At 39.3% G+C, this 9,132-nt stretch overlaps 1 pseudogene across 1 annotated transcript; it reads right to left on the minus strand.

The window, feature by feature from the left end:
- Positions 1-4,374: 4,374 nt before the first annotated feature.
- On the minus strand, positions 4,375-8,395 carry LOC116547146 (annotated as a pseudogene). Its single transcript, XR_004266953.1, has one exon. The product of XR_004266953.1 is annotated as a U3 small nucleolar RNA-associated protein 14 homolog C-like (transcript).
- Positions 8,396-9,132: the final 737 nt, after the last annotated feature.

The following is a 9,132-nucleotide window of genomic DNA, read 5'->3' on the forward strand; positions in this document are numbered from 1 at the left end:
GCTGCAATGAACATTCGTGTGCACGTGTCCTTATAGTAGAATGATTTGTAATCCTTTGGATATATACCCAGTAATGGGATTGCTGGGTCAAATGGAATTTCTATTTCTAGGTCTTTGAGGAATCGCCACACTGTCTTCCACAATGGTTGAACTAATTTACACTCCCACCAACAGTGTAAAAGTTTTCCTATTTCTCCACATCCTCTCCAGCATCTGTTGTCTTCAGATTTTTTAATGATCGCCATTCTAACTGGCGTTAGATGGTATCTCAATGTTGTTTTGATTTGCATTTCTCTGATGACCAGTGATGATGAGCATTTTTTCATATGTTTGTTGGCCTCATGTATATCTTCTTTTGTAAAGTGTCTGTTCATATCCTTTGCCCACTTTTGAATGGGCTTGTTAGTTTTTTTCTTGTAAATCTGTTTTAGTTCTTTGTAAATTCTGGATGTCAGCCCTTTGTCAGATGGGTAAACTGCAAAAATTTTTTCCCATTCTGTTGGTTGCCGATGCACTCTAATGATTGTTTCTTTTGCTGTGCAGAAGCTGTGGAGTTTGATTCGGTCCCATTTGTCTATTTTGGCTTTTGTTGTCAATGCTTTTGGTGTTTTGGTCATGAAGTCCTGGCCTACACCTATGTCCTGAATGGTTTTGCCTAGATTTTCTTCTAGGGTTTTTGTGGTGTTAGGTCTTATGTTTAAGTCTTTAATCCATAGGTCTTATGTTTAAAGTTAATTTTAGTGTAAGGTGTCAGGAATTAATCCATCTGGAGTTAATTTTAGTGTAAAGTGCATTCTGCACATTGCTAGCCAATTTTCCCAACTCCATTTATTAAACAGGGGATCCTTTCTCCATTGCTTGTTTTTGTCAGGTTTGTCAAAGTTTAGATGGTTGTAGATGTGTGGTGTTGCTCTGGAGGCCTCTGTTCTGTTCCATTGATCTATATCTCTGATTTGGTACCAGTATCATGCTGTTTTGAGCACTGTTGCCTTGTAGGGTAGCTTGAAGTCCGGCAGCATGATACTGCCAGCTTTGTTCTTTTTGCTTAGGATTGTCTTGGCTATGTGGGCTCTTTTTTGGTTCCATGTGAAGTTTAAAGTGTTTTTTCCAGTTCTGTGAAGAAGATTATTGGTAGTTTGATGGGGATAGCATTAAATCTATAAATTACTTTGGGCAGTATGGCCATTTTCATGATATTGATTCTTCCTTACCAGGAGAATAGAATGTTTTTCTATCTGTGTCTTCTCTTACTTCCTTGAGCAGTGGTTTGTAGTTCTCCTTGAAGAGGTCCTTTACATCCTTTGTTAGTTGCCTTCCTAGGTATTATACTCTCTTTGTAGCAATTGCGAATGGGAGTTTGCTCATGATTTGGCTCTCTGTTAGTCTGTTATTGGTGTATAGAAATGCTTATGATTTCCGCACATTGATTTTGTATCTTGAGACTTTGCTGAAGTTGCTTATCAGCTTAACGAGATTTTGGGCTGAGACGATGGGGTCTTCTACATATACAATCATGTCATCTAAAAATAGAGACAATTTGACTTCCTCCTTTCCTGATTGAATACCCTTTATTTATTTTTCTTGCCTGATTGCTCTGACTAGAACTTCCAATACTATATTGAAGAAGAGTGGTGAGAGAGGGCATACTTGTCTAGTGCCAGTTTTCAAAGGGAATGCTTCCTGTTTTTGCTCATTCAGTATGACATTGGCAGTGGGTTTGTCATAAATGGCTTTTATTATTTTGTGATATGTTCCATCAATACCTAGTTTATTGAGAGTTTTTACCATAAAGCGCTGTTGAATTTTGTCGAAGACGTTCTCTGCATCTATTGAGATAATTATGTGGTTTTTGTCTTTGGTTCTATTTATGTGATGGATTACGTTTATGGACTTGCGTATGTTGAACCAGCCTTGCATCCCTGGGATGAAGCCTACTTGATCCTGATGAATAAGCATTTCGATGTGCTGTTGCAAGAGATTTGCCAGTATTTTATTGAAGATTTTTCCATCTATCTTCATCATGGATATTGGCCTGAAGTTTTCTTTTTTCGTTGAGTCTCTGGTGGGTTTTGGTATCAGGATGATGTTAGTCTCATAAAATGAGTTGGGGAGGATTCCCTCTTTTTCTATTGGTTGGAATAGTTTCAGAAGGAATGGTACCAGCTCCTCTTTCTATGTCTGGTAGAATTTGGCTATGAACACGTCTGGACATGGACTTTTTTTGGTTGGTAGGCTATTAATTGCTGCCTCAATTTCAGCCCTTATTATTAGTCTATTCAGGGTTTCAGCTTCTTCCTGGTTTTGTCTTGGGAGGGCGCAAGTGTCCAAGAATTTATCCATTTCTTCCAGGTTTACTGGTTTATGCGTATAGATTTGTTTGTAGTAATCTCTGATGGTAGTTTGTATTTCTGTGGGATGGGTGGTGATATCCCCTTTATCATTTTTTATTGCATCTATTTGATTCTTCTCTCTCTCTCTCTCTTTTTTTAATTAATCTGGCTAACAGTCTATTTTGTTGATCTTTTCAAAAAACCACATTCTGGATTTATTAATTTTTGAAGGGTTTGTTGTGTCTCTATCTCCTTCATTTCTGCTCTTTAGTTATTTCTTGTCTTCTGCTAGATTTTTATATGAAGCTGACAAACATATGAAAAAGAGCTCATCACCACTGGTAATTAGAGAAATGCAAATCAAAACCCCATTGAGATAGCATCTCATGCCAAGTAGAATGGTGATCATTAAAAACTCTGGAGACAACCGATGCTGGAGAGGATGTGGAGAAATAGGAATACTTTTACACTGTTAGTGGGAGTGTAACTTAGTTCAACCATTGTGGAAGACTTTGTGGCGATTCCTCAAAGATCTAGAAATAGAAATTCCATTTGACCCAATAATCCTATTACGGAGTATATACCCCAAGGGCTACAAATGGTTCTATTATAAAGACATGGACATGTATGTTTATCGTGGCACTGTTTACAATCGCAAAGAGCTGGAACCACCCCAAATGCTCATCAATGATAGAATGGACAAAGAAAATGTGGCGCATATACACCACATAATATTATGCAGCTACAAAAAATGATGAGTTCATGTCCTTTATAGGGACATGGATGAACCTGGAAACCATCATTCTCAGCAAACTAACACAAGAACAGAAAATCAAACCCTGCATGTTTTCACTCACAGGCGAGTGTTAAACAATGAGAACACATGGACACAGAGAGGGGAGTATCACTAGGGTCCATTGGTGGGGCTAGGATGGGATAGTGGGAGGGGAGGGTGGGGAGGGATAATGTGGAGAGAAATGTGAGGTATAGGTGTTGGGAGGATGGAGGCAGCAAACCACCTTGGCCATGAATGTACCTAGGCAACAATTTTGCATGATCTGTACATGTACTCCAGAACCTAAAGTACAATTTAAAAAATCAGAAAAAAAAAGATGGTAAAGTTGAGACAGGTAAAATGTGTAACATTTACTGAATGCAGAGGAGCAGAAACTGGGATTTTAGAGGGAGACCAAAGATATAAGAAGCCAAAGAGCAGTGGGTACAATGTACATTCGATATGGATATCCTCAAAGCCTTGACTTCATCACTGTGTAACCTATGTGTGTAACAAAATTGCACTTGCAACTCATACATTTATACAGATATTACTTTAAATGAATAGAGCCCAAGGATCTGCAATAAAAAAAATCAGAAAGGGGAACAGCAGGAGATGAATCCAGAAAGGGGAGGTAAAGACCATCTTTATAGATAATCTTAAGAATCACATGAAAGATTTAGGGACCCATCCTAACATCCATGAGACCCTTGAAGGATTGTAGGATAGTGGGCTTATGTCTGTGTTCTGAAGAAACCACATGGGCAAATGCAAACAGAATGGATTGGTAGGTAGTGTGGCTGGACACAGGAGACCAGTTAGAGACTATGACAGTCAGGTGGGCGTCGGCTTGAATCAGGACTGTACAGTGAATGGTGTTTTTATGCTATTAAAATAATTCAAAACACAGTAGTAGGTTGGGGAGCATCTTTCTGTTAGGCAGATGACTTTTTTTTTTTTTTTTGTAATCCTAAAGACACACCAATTCAAAAAATTATTGGAAAACATTTGCAGTGAAGCAACTGCTTTTAAATTGCTGTCTGATTCAGGGTGATTTCCTTAATTACTCCATGCCTTCATTTTCTCATTGTGCCTCATTGACAAAATGAGGATAAGAATAGTAGAAGCACCGTCTTTATGAAGCTGTTACACAGATTAAATGAGGCAATTATTAAAAATTAGCTGAAACAGTTCTTAGCAGATAGCAAGGCTCAGTATGTATCATCTATCGTCATGGTCATTATCATCATCATCATTGTTTTTTTTTTATTTTTTATTTTTCTTTCTTCTTTTATTGGCATATGGAGCTTGGGAATATTAGTGGGAGAACAAGATGACCATGTGAGGCATACAAAAGGCACCATGCTGGAAAGAATCCAAGGGAATGAAAAATCACTTATTTAAATCAAATTTAGACACAGACTTTGTATCTCTTAGATGTAAATCATGTCTAAATACAAATCTAAATCATATTTACAAATAATTATTACACAAAGCCTATGTAACACATCCTTTATAGTACACAACTGTAAATAAGAATACAAATCTCCACTGCTGTGGGTTCAAAACACAGCAGGCTTGGACCACTCAAAAATGATATTTGAGAGAAATTAAGTCATCCTGAAGTTCTGCAGGCAGATACTAGCAGACATACCACTTTGACACTTTTCATGCTGTCATTCAGAAAAAACAGAATACATGTTATACATTAGGAACATTGATAAAGAACATACATGCAAATTATATCTTCCAACGATTTATCTGTGATATATGAAAATCATTTAGAAGATGTAAGCTTAAAATATATCTTATGGAATTCCGGAAAACTTTTTCTTTACTACATCCTCTCCTTTTGCTCTGGGCGTTTCAATTTATTTATCTATGGTCCCATATTTTCTCTGTGTAGATAAGTAGGCTGAGTATGAATCCTACTTCATAATGTGGCTACAAAGTCAGAAAAAGCACTGGGCCAGGAGTCAGAATATCCAGGTTATACTTTTGATTCTTTCATTAAACAGCTTTGTGACACTGAAGGAGTCTGCCAAATTATTTAGATCTAAATTATTCTTGTCTGTAAAGCTGAAAATAAGAGAGAACTGGGCTAGAAAATCTATAGGGTTCCTTTCACTCCAATTTCTACCAGTCTTTTTCTAAATGGGATCATCTCTAACACAAAGTTACAATGGTGCATCAGAACATCCTGTGACTGACCTTCTGTTTTGCTACTTTTTGATCTGATGACAGATGGCCTGCAGATAGATCAACAACCTAATTGGGAGTAGATAAGCTGGCCAGATTGGTGAATGACTGAGAAGAGACTGCAAAGGAATAATATACCCTTTCATTTGCCCCTTAGCGCAAAGATGAATCAGGCTATGGAGGGGGTCAATTCGCTGTACTAGAAAGGATTGATTATATAGGCAGAAAATGCAAAAGTTTTAGGTCTTTATAGCCATGTCTGCCCACATATGTATTCACTTTTCCATGCTAGTTTTTCAGGATAGAAGTTGCATTAAATTTATACCAATTCCTAGCTACTGGCCTAGTAATTAAGAATCTACATTCAGTTGTAATGCATTAATAAACATAGGATTATAGAAGACATTTACTATGTAATGCTACCTTTAATTAAAGTAACTCAATTTTCAAAGTAGTTTCACCAACTTTCCATCTGATTCCAACTCTAAAAGGTAGTAGGGACTGGAATTAACAACTCCAGATTACAGATGAAACATCAGACTCAGAAAGGTAAAGGAGCCGCTTTAGTATCAAAAGGTCAGAAGCTTGTGAATGATGAAGCTGAAGGTAGGCCCAGATATGCTAACTCCTTGCCCAGTCCTCTTTCAAAATGCCACTTTGCTCTTACAATGCATTATGCTGGTAAGACACTCTGTGGATGTATCTGTATATCACATAATCACTGTCAGAAAAACAACCTCAAGTTCTCTTGAATGACTTAAAGCTGACTTCCAGGCTGTAATTCAGTGTTGTTAAGGGATAATGAGACCCACACAAATGTGCTGACAGCACTAAACAAAAACAATTTTCACCAGTACCTAGTATGGTAAGGACTGCTGGCAGCACGTTGGCCTCTACTGTCCTACCTACACACACCTATAAAGCATCAGTCAGTCTCACCTCTGGCCTGTATGCTTTGTGAAGATGACCAAACAAGTTTGTTTAAAATTTCTTTTTTAAGGAAATCATTAGGTATATTCAAAAGGGTCATCCACTGTATTGTTTAGAATTTAAATGTACCAAATTTTTCTGTTCTAAAAATGTCTGATAAATTCTAAAGTACTAGTTAACTAACGGTCATCCATTTTCTTTTTTTTTTTTTAAATGTGGCTGAACTACATGCAATGTGCTGAACCAGTTTTGGAATCCACCCTGTAGCAGAGTAAAACTGGACCAAAGGAAGTGGATTCGAGGCTCCAGGCTGTCACTCCTCCAGCTACTCAATCTACAGAGTTTTCCTTCAGCTGTTTTTTGTGATTTGTGGTGATTTGTTTTGGATTCCTCTGTATGACAGACAGGTCTGATCTTGAGGAAGACTGGTAGCCCACATCCTCTGCTTTTATGGGCTTAATGATATGGCCGGGCTTGGTAATGACCTTGAGAGTAGTCAGCTTCTGAAAAGCCCTCTGAGTGTTCCACGTGGATCCTATGGGAGTCTGGATGATCCTTTCAAATTGCTGATGGTGGATAAATGGATATGGAAGCACTCGTACCTGATGAGCCGCTGCATGGTTGTTGCGCTTCTCATTGATAATCACATTTAGCAAATTCTTATCTTTTCTTGGAGGACCCTCTGGGGCTTTAATGAGAAACTGGCGTCTTTTCTTGGCACTGGGCTTTAGGCCCACACCACCCCACTCACCCCAGCCAGGTAGTATCAGGTCCATGTCTTTTGGCTTACTCGCCTCTACGGCTTCCTTCTCTTTCAAGAAATCTCTGATGACATCATCCCCAGCAAAAGCTTCCTTTATCATCTGCCTTTGGTCTCTCTCCTCTTCATCTTCCAGCTCCTCTATTGTTGTGGGAACTGCCAAAGACCTCATGGAAGGAGACTGTGTGGTGAGGAGGTTCTGTAGGTCGATCATTTGCTCCTTCTTCTTCTCCTTAGGGGCATCAGGCCAATTATTTGGGGTCCTCTCTGACTGCTGCCCTTCTAACACAGGTCTGGGAAGCCCCTTATTTTGAAAACAATCTTCTTTTCCCAGCTCTTCCAGAGTCTGTACTCTCTCTGGCCTCTCTGGCAACAGGGACTCCTCTTCTTCTGGGGCAGCTTCATCTCTCTGGACCTGGGGAACTGTCCCCTCTGAACTTGCTTTTTTGCTTCCTGGACTGATGGTTTTTCTTCAGTTTCTGAGTTAGTGCCCTCAATTCAGACAGCACCTCCTGGCTGCTAGAATCTTTTGTTTTTTGACTGCCTGCTGGCTCAGCATCTTGGTTAAGCTCAGAACTTTTTCTAAGGGATCTCCTTTCCTCAAATCCTCTCAACAAAATTGCTTCCTCTGCTGCTGGTCTTTCTTCTCTCTCACTTCCAGAGACCTCATGGGCTGCAGGCTCTGGCAGTTGCTCAGGGTTCTCCTGGGTTGCAACCTCTTTGGTGTCACTGGTGTAGCTCCTGAGCATCCAGGGATTCAGTCCATCCACATTCTTCTGCACTTCATTCACTACCTCAGGAACAAAGAGTTCTTCTACTTTTGTGCCTCCCTCCTCTTCTTCACTCTCAAAGGCTACCTGGAGTTTCTCTGTCAGTTCTTTGTTCTTGGTCAACTGTTCCTGCATAGCTTGGCGAGCCTCCAGGTCATATTTGACCATAATTGCCTTTGACTTGGCCCATTTCCCACTGGATTGGTGCTTAAGGCTCATTCTATCATTCTGGCATTTTCAATTTTTTCCAGTTCTTCCAATGCTGCAGTCGGATTAACCTTCTGCAGCTGCTCAAAGTCTTTTAAGGCTTTCTTGGCCTTTCTTTTCTTTACAACTTTGTGATACTTTTTATTTTTGATTTTCTTCTCTCTTTGAGCCTTGGCCTCATAGTAGGACTACCGAGCCCGGGCCCTCTGAAGCTCTGCTCGGTGCATCTTTGCCTCTTCCAGGTTCATGGCTTGGAGACAGGCCTTTTCCATGGGAGTCAGTAAAGGGTCTGTCACTGACTGCTTGTTCTTATGGAGGAGGGTAAAAATTTCCTGCTCCAGGGGAGTTCTTGCCTTCCAGCCACTGAGCACATGTTCAATGGGGGCAATGGCTGGCTGCTCCTTCCCTAGGGGGAAAGCCATCATCATTGTTATGAAAGTTGCTCCTTTGAAATCATTAAAAACAAACATGAGGATACTAGAACTCTGATGGCGTCAACTTTCTAAGGTCTCAGAGAGATAGTGGAAGAGTCAGAGTATCCTCAAAGTCTTTTTGAGCCAGTGGGTAAAAATGTGAGTGATGATCCTGATCATGATCAGAGGTGGTTCTGGGAGAGACTCATCCAACGCCAATGTGAAAAGCGGAGGGGTTGGGGCGGGGGCATGATGAGAAACAGAAAGTCAGAATAGAAGATGATAATACATTTTTCAACTATTAGAGCAGACACCATAGGACAAATAATAAATTACAAAGAGCAAGAGATAAACATATAAAATGGCTGAAAATTGATTTTTGTTTTTTGTCATAGAACAGAGATCTGGGATCATCACAAAAGAATGCACAGAAAAAAGATGAAAAGATTAAGCAAATAGGAGAGAATAAATGTAGACAGTAGAAAATATAAAGATAAATGGTGTCCTTATTAGTAAATTCAATGTGCAGAACAAAACATATTTAAAGGCATAATATAGGAAAATTTCCCGAAAGAAAGAAAGATGTAAATTCATAGTTAGAAAATAAAATTCTGATTGATCAACACTGGGGCATGTCCTAATAAAATTACCAATTGGTAGAGATAAAAAATTATATTTCTGATACCCTAGCAGAAAAAGTGAGCCACATACATGAGGAACGAGTCGTCTGAACTTCTTCTTCTTGACA

Source organism: Sapajus apella, unplaced genomic scaffold, assembly GCF_009761245.1.
Source record: "Sapajus apella isolate SASKATOON/1434 unplaced genomic scaffold, GSC_monkey_1.0 scaffold2202, whole genome shotgun sequence".
Taxonomy (NCBI): Eukaryota; Metazoa; Chordata; class Mammalia; order Primates; family Cebidae; genus Sapajus; species Sapajus apella.